The sequence below is a fragment of the Scyliorhinus torazame genome, chromosome 5, assembly GCF_047496885.1.
Source record: "Scyliorhinus torazame isolate Kashiwa2021f chromosome 5, sScyTor2.1, whole genome shotgun sequence".
In the NCBI taxonomy this organism is placed as follows: domain Eukaryota; kingdom Metazoa; phylum Chordata; class Chondrichthyes; order Carcharhiniformes; family Scyliorhinidae; genus Scyliorhinus; species Scyliorhinus torazame.
In genome coordinates, this window is record NC_092711.1 from 141,749,851 (window position 1) to 141,765,053 (window position 15,203).

The 15,203-nt window shown below is 49.4% G+C and overlaps 1 long non-coding RNA gene across 2 annotated transcripts in view; it reads left to right on the forward strand.

Annotated features, from left to right (window-relative positions):
- Positions 1–3,324: 3,324 nt before the first annotated feature.
- The window catches only part of LOC140419873 (uncharacterized), a 25,558-nt gene continuing 13,679 nt past the window's right edge, over positions 3,325–15,203 (forward strand). Inside the window, exons 1-2 of one of the 2 annotated variants that reach the window (XR_011946061.1) lie at positions 3,325–3,577; positions 10,035–11,185. This is a non-coding gene — a long non-coding RNA (uncharacterized lncRNA). The remainder of the gene's footprint in view (positions 3,578–10,034; positions 11,186–15,203) is intronic. The other variant, XR_011946060.1, reaches the window with a different exon arrangement.

Here is a 15,203-nt window from a genome sequence, read left to right on the forward strand (position 1 = left end):
GTGGGGGGGGGGGGGGGGGCGAGGGGGGCGAGGGGGGTGAGGGGGAGGGGGGGAGGAGGAACCAGAAGGACTCTCAGGGTTGTTAATATATACTGTATAGTATGTATAGGTCGTTGCTACAGATAATTATATATTGGACTGTTAAATTATATTTTTGGAGAGTGTTACTTGTGACAAGGCAGTTGCCAATTAGGGCTAGTTTTCATTTTTGTTATTTATTATTTATTCATTTTTTGTTTATAAAATAGGTCATTGTTATTTGTGTTGTTATAATATTGTGTAAAGGATGCACAATGTACTGTGTTGGTTGACCAAAAATTTTCAATAAAATATTTAATAAAAAAAAAAATAGGGAGGTAAGAAGGACTTTAAACTAATAAATGGAGGGGGAGGGGAAGGCCTCAGGGGAACTCAATACAGTTCCAAAAACAAGTAGCAGGATGGTCTGGACTGGACAAATATACCGGTTATAAAGTTTACAGGAGGCACAGAGAATATGGCAGAGGGGGTGGAGTAGCCTTACTGATTGGAAATACTATCACCTCAATGGTGAGGATTGGATTTGTTAATTGTCACGTGTATCGAGATACAGTGAAAAGTATTGTTCTGTGTACAGTTCAGACTGATCATTCCATACATGAGAACAATACATAGGGCAAACATAAATACACAGGGCACCTTCTCCTCCTCCAAAATAGCCCCGTAAACCACCAATACTACCCCTTCCCCAGTCCCCCTGTCGTCAGCACCTCCTCCAGCAATGTGGAAGCTGGCTCTACTGGGAAACTCTGTATCTCCTTTCTGGCAAACTTCGTTCCCAGCTCCTTCAATCCCGCAAAACGACACCCAAGAAATAAATCTTTTAGTGTCCAAATTCCTTTCCAATCTCATCTCCGAAAATTTGCAATCCCACTTCCCTGGCTCAAATCTATGGTTATCCTCTCCTTTAAGGAGAAAGTCGACATAGCTTTATTACAGGAAACTCATCTGGATGATAAGGAACACTTTAAATTGAGGCGGGATTGGGTGGGGCAGGTTTTTTCATCTCCTTTTCATCAAGTAGCAGGGGTGTGGCAATCCTTATTAATAAAAATATCCCTCTTAAGGTTGAAACCTGCACCAAGGACAAAGGAGATAGATATGCGATCATTAGAGGTTCGGTGCATGGAGATGTTGCTTCAATAATGAATGTTTATGGACATTCCCCGAATTACTCCCCAGAGTTCTTTGTGGATTTTGCAGAGCTAGCTTCAACTAACTCTTGTGTGTTTGACGACTTCAACTGCCACTTAAATCGTCTGGTAGATAAGCTCCCGGTTACCAGGAACACCCCCACCCCCCGACCCCCACCCCGCAAGCTAGGGCGTCGGCCTTTACTTGTGAGGAGGTGGGTTATGTAGATGTTTGGAGAACTTTGCACCAGAGGGGCGGAGATTTTACCTTCTTTCCAGCCCGAATCAATGTCATACTGGAATCAACAAAATTTTTATGTCAAGGACGATCCTACACCTGGTGTCCTCTTGCACCGTAGTGAACATCGATTGTGGACCATCCCGTTTCTCTGGAATTCTACTCGAGGGTTCACCCCCAGGTTGAGAATGTGGAGGTTTGCTGCCTCTCTGATAAGAGATACTTAATTTACTAAGCATTGTAAGAACGAGTTGGAGTTCTCCTTTGGGTTAACCCAACCCCTGGTATTCCCCCCCTCCATTTTATGGGAGACATGTAAAGTTTATGCTCGGATGCTGAAGAACCAGCAATGTCTGGGGGTTTGTTTCACGAAGGCCGAGCAGAATTATAAGGAGATCTCTAATAAGCTATTGCTGAAGGAGCTTAATGAGACAAGAGTGGTTTTGGATTCCCTATTGATGCAGCAGGTCGAGAAAGGTTTGCGAGGCAGACGGTGTACGAGTTTGGGAATAAGCCGAGCAAATACATGACCTGTTTGACAAAGAAAAAGGCTGACATTGGAACAGTTCCATCTGTGCGGCTTGGGGGAGGGAAAAGGGTTGTGAGGACAGAGGAGATAAACAGGGATTCGGGGAATTCTATGCAGGATTATAAAGTCTGTGAAGTCTGGTGAAGGGTTGCTGGATATGGAGCATTTATTCTCTTCCCTGAAGCTTACGGAGGCCTCAGAAAGCCAGTGTGAGCCTCTTAATGCTCCCCTTTCTCGGGAAGAGGTCTCAAAGGCCATGAAGGAGCTCAGCTGGGTAAAGCACCAGGAGCGGATGGCTGTGGGTGTGAGTTTTATAGGGGGCTTGAGGATTTGTTGTTGGACCCATTGATGGCGAGAAGGCTGGAGGACATCCTTCCAACAATCGTGGTGGAGGGTTCCAACAATCGTGTGTGGGGGGGGGGGCGTGGCGGGTGGTAACCAGACTGGGGTTATAAGGGTTTTCCAGCAACAATGTTGGACGGTTGCTGAATGTGATTCAGGCTTTTCGGAAATACACAGTGGATGGGCTGGTGATCTCCTTCGATGCAGAGAAAGCTTTCGCTCAAGTCGAATTATCTGGTGCATACCGTTCGAGGCTTCGGAATCGGTGAGGATTATGTCGAGTGGATTAAATTGTTAGATTATAGGTAAAGTCGCCAAGGTCCCAGATGACCATAGGCTGCTTTCCCCATTGAGAGGTAGAGCTGACTGGTGGTGATTCAACCTGAGGATCAACACACCTCAGGCAAGACACAAGGTTGAGACAAGGTTGAATAACCTCAGCCAGGAATTGAACCCTCGCTCTGCATCACAAACCAGCTGTCCAAACAACTGAGGTTAACCGGCCCCTGTTATATTACAGGCTGGTCAGGGGCAGGGCTCATGGATGGTTTATAATTGTCGTATTTGAGCTTCAGAGAGAGTCTCGACAAATAAATGTGTCAAGCTGAGGGAGCAAAGGATGTCAATGTCTTTAAGAGAGAGAGAGAGACCTGGGCCAAGCTTTCCAGAGTCTGCACCCTCCCTGGATTCACTTCCTTTCCCTTCAGTTGCTGCAAGTGACCAATTGAAGGTCAGAATGAGAAAAGAAATGGAAAGGGGGAGAAAAGAAAGTGTTTTACTCACAGATGTTGGAGACATGAAGAAGTTTTCAGTCTGTGTGATGTTCAAGCTCCATTCACACAAAGCCCGCGCTGATTGCCTGGAGGACCAGAGTCCTTCCGGTCATCCAACCCTTCCCATTGGTCAACGCCTCAGCAGAAAGGTCAGTGATGAGCTTTCCCTCGCACATGCGCAATCTCTCATCTCCCTCAGACATGCGCAATCTCTCATCTCCCTCAGACATGCGCAATCTCGCCTCTCCCTCAGACATGCGCAGTTCCGGGCCGGGGGGAGAGAAAATCACCGAGAGGCTTCTCGCTCTGGCCGGAGCCGTCAGTCGGTTGCCTGGAAACCTTGTCTCGAGGAGGGGGGACAATGAATGGAGCGGTGGAAGGTTGTTGACCAATGGGAAGAGTTGGTGAACCGGAAGGACTCTTCCACCATCCAATCAGCTCCCCCGTTCGAACGTGGCAGCTGGACAATGAGGAAACCTGGGGCCTCGCACGGACTGAAAACATCTTCATGTCTCCAACATATGTGAGTAAAACACTTTTCCTCTCCTTTCCATTTCTTTTCTCATTCCCACCTTCAATTGGTCACTTGCAGCAACTGAAGGGAAAGGAAGTGAATCCAGGGAGGGTGCAGACTCTGCAAAGCTTGGCCCGGGTCTCTCTCTCTCTCTCAAAGACATTGACATCCTTTGCTCCCTCAGCTTGACACATTTATTTGTCTGACTAAAAGGATGGTCTCTTTCCCAATGTTCACAATTAAAGGGCTGGTTTCTCCAGGCGATGGCTGACATTTAAGGGGACAGTAAATTAATACCAGAGACATTTCTCGTGCTGTTATATGGTACACATTAGATATATTACTTATGGTTCTGTAATAAAGTACAATCCAGTCATCTCTTCCCTTGGAGGGTTATTCATCTCTGGATTTCTCTTCCCAGGGACCAGTGGTGTGTGGGGGTCATTGAATATATTCACGGATGAGTTGGACTGATTTTTAATAAATTGTTTTGTTTTAAATCATTTTTAAACAATGAATGCAACAGAGTAACAGAAAAAAATCGTGGCAAATGGACACAGAGCGGAACAAGCGATATTGCCACCATCAATCCAAGCAACACATTGCAGAATTAATTTGGAACAGGATATTTGAGGGACCAGAGCCTCGAGATGAAATGCCAGATCAATTGAAGAACCAGTTAACAGGTTAAAGTAGTGAGTGGGGAAAGAGGGTAAGATTATATAACAGTTCAGTTCGTAAACCCCAAAATATCACAAACGGGCTAACAGCATAATGAAATTAAAATGAATTACACAACATAGATGACATAGAACTCCTGTAGTGCAGAAGGCTATTCCCCCCTTCACATCTGCACTGAGCCTCAGAAAGAGCATTTCACACAGGCCCACTCCCCATCCAATCCTCGTAAGCCCGTCCATTGATCATGGTCAACCCACCTAACCTACACATCTTGGACACTAGGGGGCAAATTAGCATGACCAATCCACTTTCGCTGCACTTCTTTGGATAGTGGGAGAAAACCGGAGCACCCGGAGGAAACGCTCAAAGCCACAAGGTGAATACACAAACTCCACACAGACAGCCACCCAAGGCTGGAATTGAACCTGGGTCCCTGACGCTGAGGGAGCAGTACTAACCACTGTGCCCTAAGTTAAATTGAATTCACGCATGGAAAGTCCAGGAGGAGCAAGTCAGTGAATTTGGAGCCTATCTATTTGAGATAGGAGTCCCATACTTTACACAATGCATCAGACTCCGAATGAATTACAGACATTAAAAATTGCATGGAGATGCTTTCCATAATCAGCCTATGCCAGTTTTGGATCGAGGGAGAACTGACTGGTCTGCTTCTGTATTGAGCTAGATGAATGTGGGCTCCATCCTAACCCAATCCCTTATGAACCGAAGACGAGAGGCCAATTGATGAAGCCTGATTTTCAGGAGACCATACCCTCCCTTAACTCCTGGTGATTGGAGCTTAACAAACTTGAGGCAAGGTTTATTTGTGTTCCAGGTAGAGTCATAGATGTTTACAGCTTGGAAACAGGCCCTTCGGCCCAGCTTGTCCATGCCGCCCAGTTTCTATCACTAAGCTAGTCCCACTCGCCAGCATTTGGCCCATATCCCTCTATACCCACCCTGCCCATGTAACTTCTAACTGCTTGTTAAAGGACAAAATTGTACCCGCCTCTACCACTGCCTCCGGCAGCCATTCCAGATGCTCACCACCCTCTACCAGCCTCCCCGAACAGGCGCCGGAATGTGGCGACTAGGGGCTTTGCACAGTAACTTCATTTGAAGCCTACTTGTGACAATAAGCAATTTTCTTTTCATTTCATTTCTATGTAAAGAAACTTCTCCTCTGGTCTTTTTGTATCTCTCTTCTCTCACCTTAAACCTATGCCCTCTAGTTCTAGACTCCTCTACCTGAGGGAAAATATGTTGACTATATACCTTTTCTATGTTCCTCATTATTTTGTAGACTTCTATAAGGTCACACCTAAGCCTCCTACGCTCCAGGGAAAAAAAGTCCCAGCCGATCCATCTGCGGTCTTACCAATGTCTTGTCCAACTTCAATAAGACATCCCAACTCCTGTGTTCAATATTCTAACCAATAAAACTGAGCATACTGAATGCCTTCTTCACCACCCTGTCCACCTGCGACTCCACCTACAAGGAGCTGTGAACCTGTACTCCTAGATCTCTTTGTTCTGTAACTGTCCCCAACTCCCTACCATTAACTGAGTAGGTCCTGCCCTGATTTGATTAATTTCCCTAACAACTCTGGTTGACAGCAGTACAGGCAGCATCTGCAGAGGGTACAACAGTCTGGGCAACACATTCACTTTAATGAAGGCAATCCTCGCCATGAAATCGGAAGAGCCGACCACCGGGCAAGGTCCCACCTAATAGTCACCATCAGCTGTGAAAAGTTGGCCCCATACAGCTGCCTGAAAGAGGGGCCATTGACATTCACCGGTTTTTAAATGGCATGGTGGGGGTGGGGGGGCATCTGAAGGGGAAGTTAGCAAGAGGAGGGGGCTTACACCTCAACCCCTCCCCACCGGCATGGCCTTGGACTCAGTAAAATTGATCTCGTAACTGGAGAAGGCACTAAATCTACCCACTACTCCAATAATGACCAGGACTGAAACACTGGGGATCGACATCATCAGCAGCCCGTCATCTGCACACAGAGTGATCGTGTGCTGCCTCACGCCACTCCCCAGTCCCGATATCAGAGGATCTGACCTGATATCCTCCAGCAAGGGCTCAATGGCCAATGCAAACAGCAAGGGGGACAGAGGGCAGTCCAGTCTTGTCCCTCTCTGAAGCTCAAGGTTTGATGCCCTTAAACCATTGGTGAGCACCGCCGCTGCCGGTTTGTGATGTATCAATTGAATCCACTCAATATAAACCTCACCCAACCCGAAGCCTCGCAGCGGATACACCAGATAATTCCACTCAACTCAAGCAAAAGCTTTCTCTGCATCGAAGGAGATCAGCAGCCCATCCAGTGCATATTTCTGAAAAGCCTGAATCACATTCAGCAACCTTCCAACATTGTTACTGGAAAATCTTCCCCGTATAAACCCAGTCTGGTCCTCCCGCACGATTGTCGGAAGGATGTCCGCCAGCCTTATCGCCAAAACATAAGATCGCAGTTTCAAGTCAACATTCAAAAGAGAGATTGGGCGATAAGAGGCCCACTCCTCTGGGTCCTTGCCTACCTTCAGGATCAAAGAGATATTAACCTCACCAAGAGTCGGTGGCAGCATCCCTGAGTCAAAAGAGTGACAATACATATCTATCAACGGGTCCAACAACAAATCTTCAATCCCCCGATAAAACTCACCCACAGCCATCCGGTCCCGGTCTTTACCCGGCTGCAGCTCCTTCATGGCCTTTAATACTCTTCTCTCGAAAGGGGAGCGTTAAGAGCCTCACAATGGCTTTCTGAGGCCTCCAGAAGCTTCAGGGAAGAGAAAACATGTTCCACACTCACCAACACATCAGAATATTGCTCAGACTTGTATAATCCTGCATTGAATTCCTGAAATACAAGTTTGTCTTCATGACCCTTTTCCCTCTCCGAAGCTGAACAGAGGGAATTGCTCTAAAGTTGACCTTTTCTTTGTCAAACAGGCTAAGTATTTGCTCAGCTTATTCCCCAAACTCGTACAACTTCTGCCTCGCAAACGTCCAACTTTTCTGTTGGGACAATAGGGAGCCCAAAGCTGCTCCGCCGTGTTAACCCAAAGCAGCTCCGCCGTGTTAACCCAAAGCACTCTTGCCGTGTTAACCCAAAGCCGCCCTTGCCGTGTTATCCTCCTTCAACAGTAGCCGACTCGGGCCCTCCATATGATTCTCATCCACCTTCACCAAACAAACCTCCAGATGCCGCTGGTTCTCCAACATCCTGCACCTTTTATTAGCAGTGTAAGACATGATCAGCCCCGAGCATAAACTTTACATGTCTCCCACAAAATGGAGGGGGAAATACCAGGAGTCGAGTTAACCGAAAGGAAGAACTCAAACTATTCCGTAAAGTGTGCCGTAAATGAAGTGTCTCTTATCAGGGCGGCATCAAACTTCCACGTTCTCGACCTGGGGGTGAGCCCTCGAGCAGAAACTCCAGACAAACGGGGGAAGGTCTGTGATTACGATGCTCCCTGTGGTGCAAGTGGACACCAGGTGTAGGATCGTCCTCGGCACAAACAAATTGTTGATTCTAGTATGACATTGATGTGGGGCTGGAAAGAAGGTAAAATCTCTGCTCCTCGGGTACAAAGTTCTCTAAACATCCACATAACCCACCTCCTCACAAGCCGAGGCCAACACCCTAGCTTGCAGCGTGAGGGGTTCCTGGTAACCGGGAGCTTATCTACCAGAGAATTTAAGTGGCCATTGAAGTCACCAACCACAAAGAGTTAGTCGAAGCTAACTGTACAAAATTCACAACAACCTTCGTAATGAACTCCGGGAGTAATTCGGGGATCCATAAAGATTCATTATTGAAACAACATCTCCATTCACCAAACCTCTAATGATCACATATCTCCCTCCTTTACCCTTGGTGCAGGTTTCAACCTTAAAAGTGATATTTTTATTCATAAGGATTGCCACACCCCTCCTATTTGAGGAAAAGGAGGTGAAAAAACTTGCCCCACCCAATCCTGCCTCAATTTAAAGTGTTCCTCATTATCCAGGTGGGCTGCCGGTAATAAAGCTATGTCGACTTTCTCCTGAGGAAAGGAGAGAATCTTTTTCCTTCTGATAGGGTGATGGATGCCCCGTACATTCCCTGGGAAAACTTAGATTAACTGCCGCCATTAATTCGGTGACAGAGAGACAGGAACAGATTTTCACACCACAATCGGGCGTGCGCCATTACCCCCTCCTCCAACTCACTTTACACCAGAGGCACCAAAGTTTCCCCAAACTGCTCCTTTCACAGATAAAAGGCCCGTCTGTACCAGAGTAGGATAAAGTCAACAACACATAAACCCTCCCATAATAACAAAAATACAAAAGAATCACCACCACAACAGATCCAAGGGGACATTCCTCAATAAGACTGAGGACCCGGAGGATTAACCCCACGGCCAGACTGTCGTTACCCTCCGGATACCTTCTCCAAAATGAGGAGAAGAAAAGAAGGGCCAACAAGGGAATGGGGATCGAAGGTCCCTCCCACATTTTAGGCCCACCCGTGAAGACCTGCATCCACCACCCACCCTTCGGCAATGGCGCCACTCGGTTCTGCCATGATTAACGCTCGGATAATAGAAGAAAGACGACGGATAATAAGCACACGGCACATCTACCATAACTGAGACAAGATAATACGAGTCCCTGGAACACTCGAGGAGGAGAAGAAGACATTCAGTCGGCGCTCACAGAATAACAACTCCCTTCAACAGGATAAAAGATAACAAATTCAGACAACAACACCATGCTAGGGAAAGAGTCCGGATTAGAGCCTCAGTTAGTCCGAGCTGCAAATCATCGCTCCAATCCTTGTCCTTCAAGGATTTAGCGAAGACCAAGGCAGTAGTCAGATTATTGAAAGACTTGACGGAGTTGTCGGATACAATTTTCAGGGTCACAGGATGACGCAACATAATTCACTGTAAGGTGAGGTGGGAGCCAGGTCTCACCTCACCTTACCCGTCTCCAGGACCCTCTGGTGATCTTTCAAGTTGTGGAAGGGAATGATTACAGGCCTGGGATGAAAACTATCCCTCGGCCTCAAAGACAGGATCCGATGCCCTTTCTAATTTCTAATTCTAATACCCAGGCTTCACATCCAGCTTGAGAAAACGTGGCAGCCGGTCCTCGAAGAACCTAACGCGAGCCTCACCCTCCACACCTTCTGGCAGGCCAACGACTCAGATGTTCTTTCTCTGACCTTCGGTTCTCCAAGTTCGCCAGGAGTCCACCACACCACTCCGGCTGTTTTCCAAGGATTAAATTTGTGCCTCCGCCGAGGAGGCATCTTGCTCAACGTTCAGGATTCTCTCCTCCGGATCATCGAGCCTCTTAAAGGTGTTTTCCAGCTCGGCCTCATGAGCTCACAGATATTGAGTCAGCACACTCAGTCTCTGGTCAGTAACACGCAGAATGTCGCTGACATAGATCGGCCAATGATCCCACAGAATAGACGAGCAGGCTCGATGGGCCAAATGGCCAACTGCAGCTCGTACTTGTTATGATCTCTGTGCCCAGAACAGGAAGCAGTGAGCATGGATCTGTCAATCAGCCTGAATCAGCACCTTCAGGAGAATTGGGAGGGTGAATATTAGATACAGCAGAGTGAGAATGGAGGGAGAGTGTGTGGGATGGAGATTTACAGCTTTTGGGGAATGAGCGAGGAAAGAATGTTCTCTAGGAACGAGAATTGTCTGTTCTGAATTTCTTTCCTGTACTGACAATGATGTCTTTTGTAAATTGTTTTTACAGGATATTAGAAGAGGAGGAATTACAGACAGAAATCTCAAACTTCACGTCTCAATCTGACTGAGTCTCTCAATTCCTTGGAACTGAATATCACCAGACTTTGTATCAAGAAAGAGAAATGTTTGTCTTTTCTGTCAGCCTCAAAAGATTTTAACCATCAGTGTGACTGGAAAATCACCGAGACACACACACCCGAGTGAAAGTGTTCCAGAGCACTGACTGTGGAAAGAGCTTTAACCTGTTACACAGCCTGAAAAAACATCATACCATTCACAGCGGGGAGAGACCGTACACGCGTTCTGTGTGTGGACGAGGCTTCAACTGATAGTCAAACCTGGAGAGACACGAGGACACCCAAAACATAAGGAAACCGTGGAAATGTGGGGACTGTGGGAAGGGATTCAGGGTCCCATCTCAGCTGGAAGTTCATCGACGCAGCCACACTGGGGAGAGGCCGTTCACCTGCTCTGTGTGTAGGAAGGGATTCACTGAGTTATCCACCCTGCAGAAACACCAGAGAGTTCACACTGGGGAGAGGCCGTTCACCTGCTCTCAATGTGGGAAGGGATTCATTCGGTTATCCAACCTGCGGCAACACCAGCGAGTTCACACTGGGGAAAGGCCATTCACCTGCTCTCAATGTGAGAAGGGATTCACTCACTTATCCACCCTACAGACACACCAGCGAGTTCACACTGGGGAGAGGCCATTCACCTGCTCTGTGTGTGAGAAGGGATTCACTCACTTATCCAGCCTGCGGAAACACAAGCGAATTCACACTGGGGAGAGGCCGTTCACCTGCTCTCAGTGTGAGGAGGGATTCACTCAATCATCCGTCCTGCGGAAACACCAGCGAGTTCACACTGGGGAGAGGCCGTTCACCTGCTCTCAGTGTGAGAAGGGATTCACTACTTCATCGAGCCTGCTGACACACCAGCGAGTTCACACTGGGGAGAGGCCGTTCACCTGCTCTCGGTGTGAGAAGGGATTCACTACTTCATCGAGCCTGCTGAAACACCAGCGAGTTCACACCGGGGAGAGGCCGTTCACCTGCTCTCAGTGTGATAAGGGATTCACTCAGTCATCCCACCTGCAGAGACACCAGCGAGTTCACACCGGGGAGAAGCCGTTAACCTGCTTTTAGTGAGAGAAGGGTGAGCAAGCGGGTGATTTTTGAGGCGGAGTATTGTGGCGGATAAAGGGGGCCGATCTGTGATGGTGAGTGGTAGGCTGCAGGGGGCCCGGGTGGTGCTGGTGAATGTATATGCCCCGAATTGGGACGATAGAGGGTCCATGAAGCGAATGCTGAGCCGGCTCCCGGATCTGGAGGGGGGGGGGGGGACTTTAATCCGGTACTGGACCCGGCACTGGATCGATCCAGGTCAAGGTCGGGCAAGAGGCCAGCTGCAGCCAAGGTTCTGAGGGGGTTTATGGATCATATGGAATGGACCCGTGGAGGTTTGCCAGGCCAGCGGCTTGAGAGTTCTCCTTTTCCCATGTGCACAAGTCCTATTCATGGATAGACTTCTTCGTGGTGAGTAGGGAGTTGATCCCAAGAGTGGAGGGGACGGAGTACTCGGCAATAGCGATTTTGGACTATGCCCCGCACTGGGTGGAGCTGGAGTTGGGGGAGGAGAGTGGCCAGCGCCCACTGTGGCGCATGAATGTGCCACTGCTGGCAGATGAGGTCTGTGGGCGGGGCCGAGGGTGCATTCAAAGGTACACGGAGGCCAATAATAATGGGGAGGTATTGGTGAGTGTGGTCTTGGAGGCGGTGGTCAGGGGAGAGCTAATCTCAATCAGGGCTCACAGGGATAAGAGGGAGAGATTGGTGGGGGAGTTACTGAGGGTGGATAGGAGATACGCGGAATCCCCTGAAGAGGGGCTGCTGAAGGAGCGCCGGAGCCTCCAAACGGAGTTTGATTTGCTGACTATGGGGAAAGCTGAAGCCCAGTGGAGGAGGGTACAGGGTGCAGCGTACGACTATGGGGAGAAGGCGAGTCGGATGTTGGCGCATCAGCTACGTAGGAAGGAGGCGGCTAGGGAAATTGGAGGAATCAGGGACAGAGGGGGGAACATGGTGAGGAGTCCGGCCAAAATAAAAGAGGTCATTAGAGATTTCTACGGGAACCTGTACAAGTCAGAACCCCCGGAGGGGGAGGTGGGGGGAGGGGATGCGGCGGTTCCTGGACCAATTGAAGTTTCCAATGGTGGAGGAGGGGCAGGTAGAAGGTTTGGGGGCCCCGATCGGGATGGAGGAGCTGGTTAAGGGGTTGGGGAGTATGCAAGCGGGCAAGGCCCCGGGGCAGATGGGTTCCAGGTTGAGTTTTACAGGAAGTTTGTGGAACTGCTGGGCCCGTTGCTGGTGAGAACCTTCAACGAGGCGAAGGAAGAAGGGATTCTTCTCCCCGACGATGTCGCGGGCTCTGATCTCGCTTATCCTCAAGCAGGACAAGGACCCGCTGCAATGTGGCTCGTATAGGCTGATTTCGCTCCTCAATGTTTAGGCAGCACGGTAGCACAAGTGATTAGCACTGTGGCTTCACAGCGCCAGGGTCCCAGGTTCGATTCCCCGCTGGGTCACTGTCTGTGCGGAGTTTGCACGTTCTCCCCGTGTCCGCGTGGGTTTCCTCCGGGTGCTCCGGTTTCCTCCCACAGTCCAAAGACGTGCAGGTTAGGTGGATTGGCCATGCTAAATTACCCGTAGTGTCCATAAGGGTTGGGAGGGGTTATTGGGTTGCGGGGATAAGGTGGAAGTGAGGGATTAATGTGGGTCGGTGCAGACTCGATGGGCCGAATGGCCTCCTTCTGCACTGTATGTTCTATGTAATCTATGTAATGTGGATGCCAAGTTGTTGGCGAAGGTCCTGGCGACTAAGATTGAGGATTCTGTCCCGGGAGTGATACACGAGGACCAGACGGGTTTGTGAAGGGCAGGCAAATGAATGCAAATGTGCGGAGGCTCCTGAATGTGATCATGATGCCCTCGGGGTGGGTGGGTGGGGGGGGGGGGGGGGGGGGGGGGGGGGGGAGGCGGAAGTGGTGGCAGCAATGGAAGCGGAGAAGGCCTTTGATCGAGTGGAGTGGGAGTACCCGTGGGAAGTGCTGGGCAGGTTTGGGTTCGGGTAGGGGTTCATAGGGTGGGTCAATTGTTGGACCAGGCCCCGGTGGTGAGCGTATCGACAAATCGGCTGAGGTCAGAGTACTTCAGACTGTACTGTGGGACGAGACAGGGGTGCCCCCCTGCTGTTTGTCCTGGCAATTGAGCCGCTGGCCATGGCGCTGAGGGAGTCCAGAAACTGGAGGGGGTTGGTCCGGGGAGGGAGGAGCATCGGATCTCATTATATGCAGATTACCTGCTTTTGTATATCGCAGATCCAGTGGAGGGGATTGCAGAGGTCATGCAGACCCTTAGGGAGTTTGGGGACTTCTCAGGATACAAGCTCAATGTTGGGAAGAACGAGCTGTTTGTGGTACATGCGAGTGGTCAGGAGAAGAGGTTGGAGGAGCTGCCGCTCAAGAGGGTGGAGAGGAGTTTCCAGTATTTGGGTATCCAGGGTGGCCAAGAGTTGGGGGGTCCTGCATAAGCTCAACTTGGCGCAGTTAGTGGTCCAGATGGAGGAGGACTTTAAGAGTTGGGACGTATTGCCACTCTCCCTGGCGGGCAGGCTTTAATTTAGAATTTACAGTGCAGGAGGAGGCCATTCGTCCCATCGAGTCTGCACCGGCTCTTTTGAAAGAGCACCCTACCCAAGCCTACACCTCCACCCTATCCCCATAACCCAGTAACCCCACCCAACACTAAGGGCAATTTAGCACGACCAATCCACCTAACCTGCACATCTTTGGACTGTGGGAGGACACCGCAGCACCTGGAGGAAACCCACGCACACACGGGGAGAACATGCAGACTCCGCACAGACAGTGACCCAAGCTGGGAATCGAACCTGGGACCCTGGTGCTGTGAAGCAATTATGCTAACCACTATGCTACCGTGCTGCCCTAAGTTGTGGAAGTGAATGATTACAGGCCTGGGATGAAAACTATCCCTCGGCCTCAAAGACAGGATCCGGGGCCCTTTCTAATTTGAAACACCCAGGCTTCGCGCCTAGCTTGAGAAAATGTGGCAGCCGGTCCTCGGAGAACCTAACAGGAACCTTATCCTCCACACCTTCTGGCAGGCCAATGACTCGGATGTTCTTTCTCACCCTCGGTTCTCCAAGTCCTCCAGGAGTCCACCACACCACTCAGCCGGTTTTCCAAGGATTGAATTCTTGCCTCTGCCGAGGAGGCATCTTGCTCAACGTTCAATATTCTCTCCTCCGGATCATCGAGCCTCTTCATGGTGTTTTGCAGCTCGGCCTCATGAGCTCACAGATATTGAATCAGCTCACTCAGCCTCTGGTCAATAACATGGAGAATGTCGGCAGTCATCATTTTCACCGCCTCTGAGAGAGTCCCGGAGAGCGCGGGGTCGAGAGACCTCCTGAGGGTCAGGCCGCCATGTTGAAAAGGCGGCTCCACCCCCACTGAATCCGCCTGCACACTTTTATCGATAGATTTCTTTTAAAAAAAAATAAAATTTAAGAGTACCCAATTATTTCTTTTATTCCAATTAAGGGGCTATTTCGCATGGCCAATCCACCTACCCTACACATCTTTGTGTTTTGGGGGGTGAAACTCCCACAGACATGGGGAGAATGTGCAAACTACACACGGACAGTAACCCAGGGTCGGGATTCGGACCCGGGTTCTCAGCGCTGCAGTCCCAGTGCTAACCACTGCGCCACATGCCGCTCAATCAATAGATTTCTTGACATATTTCGGCATAATCTCACCAAAATTAATCCCGAAGTCTTCCAGAGACATGAGAACAAATATTAATTCTGGCATTAGTTAGATGAATGCCGGGAAATCAGGATAAATGACGGATTATAGGCGAGTGGCACCAGAACCTGCGGAAAAGCCGCTTCACGTGGTCCCCCCCCCAGACAGATTTCTGATTGGCGAGGGAGTCGAGGGTCATGGGAAACCGGCAGGAAAATGGAGAGAATGCTGAGATGAGGAGGGATTTCCTCACTCGAGGGTGTAACACAAGTGCAAGGCAATGACCATCTCTTGCAAGATGAGAATAATCTTTATTGTCACAAGTAGGATCACATTAACACTGCC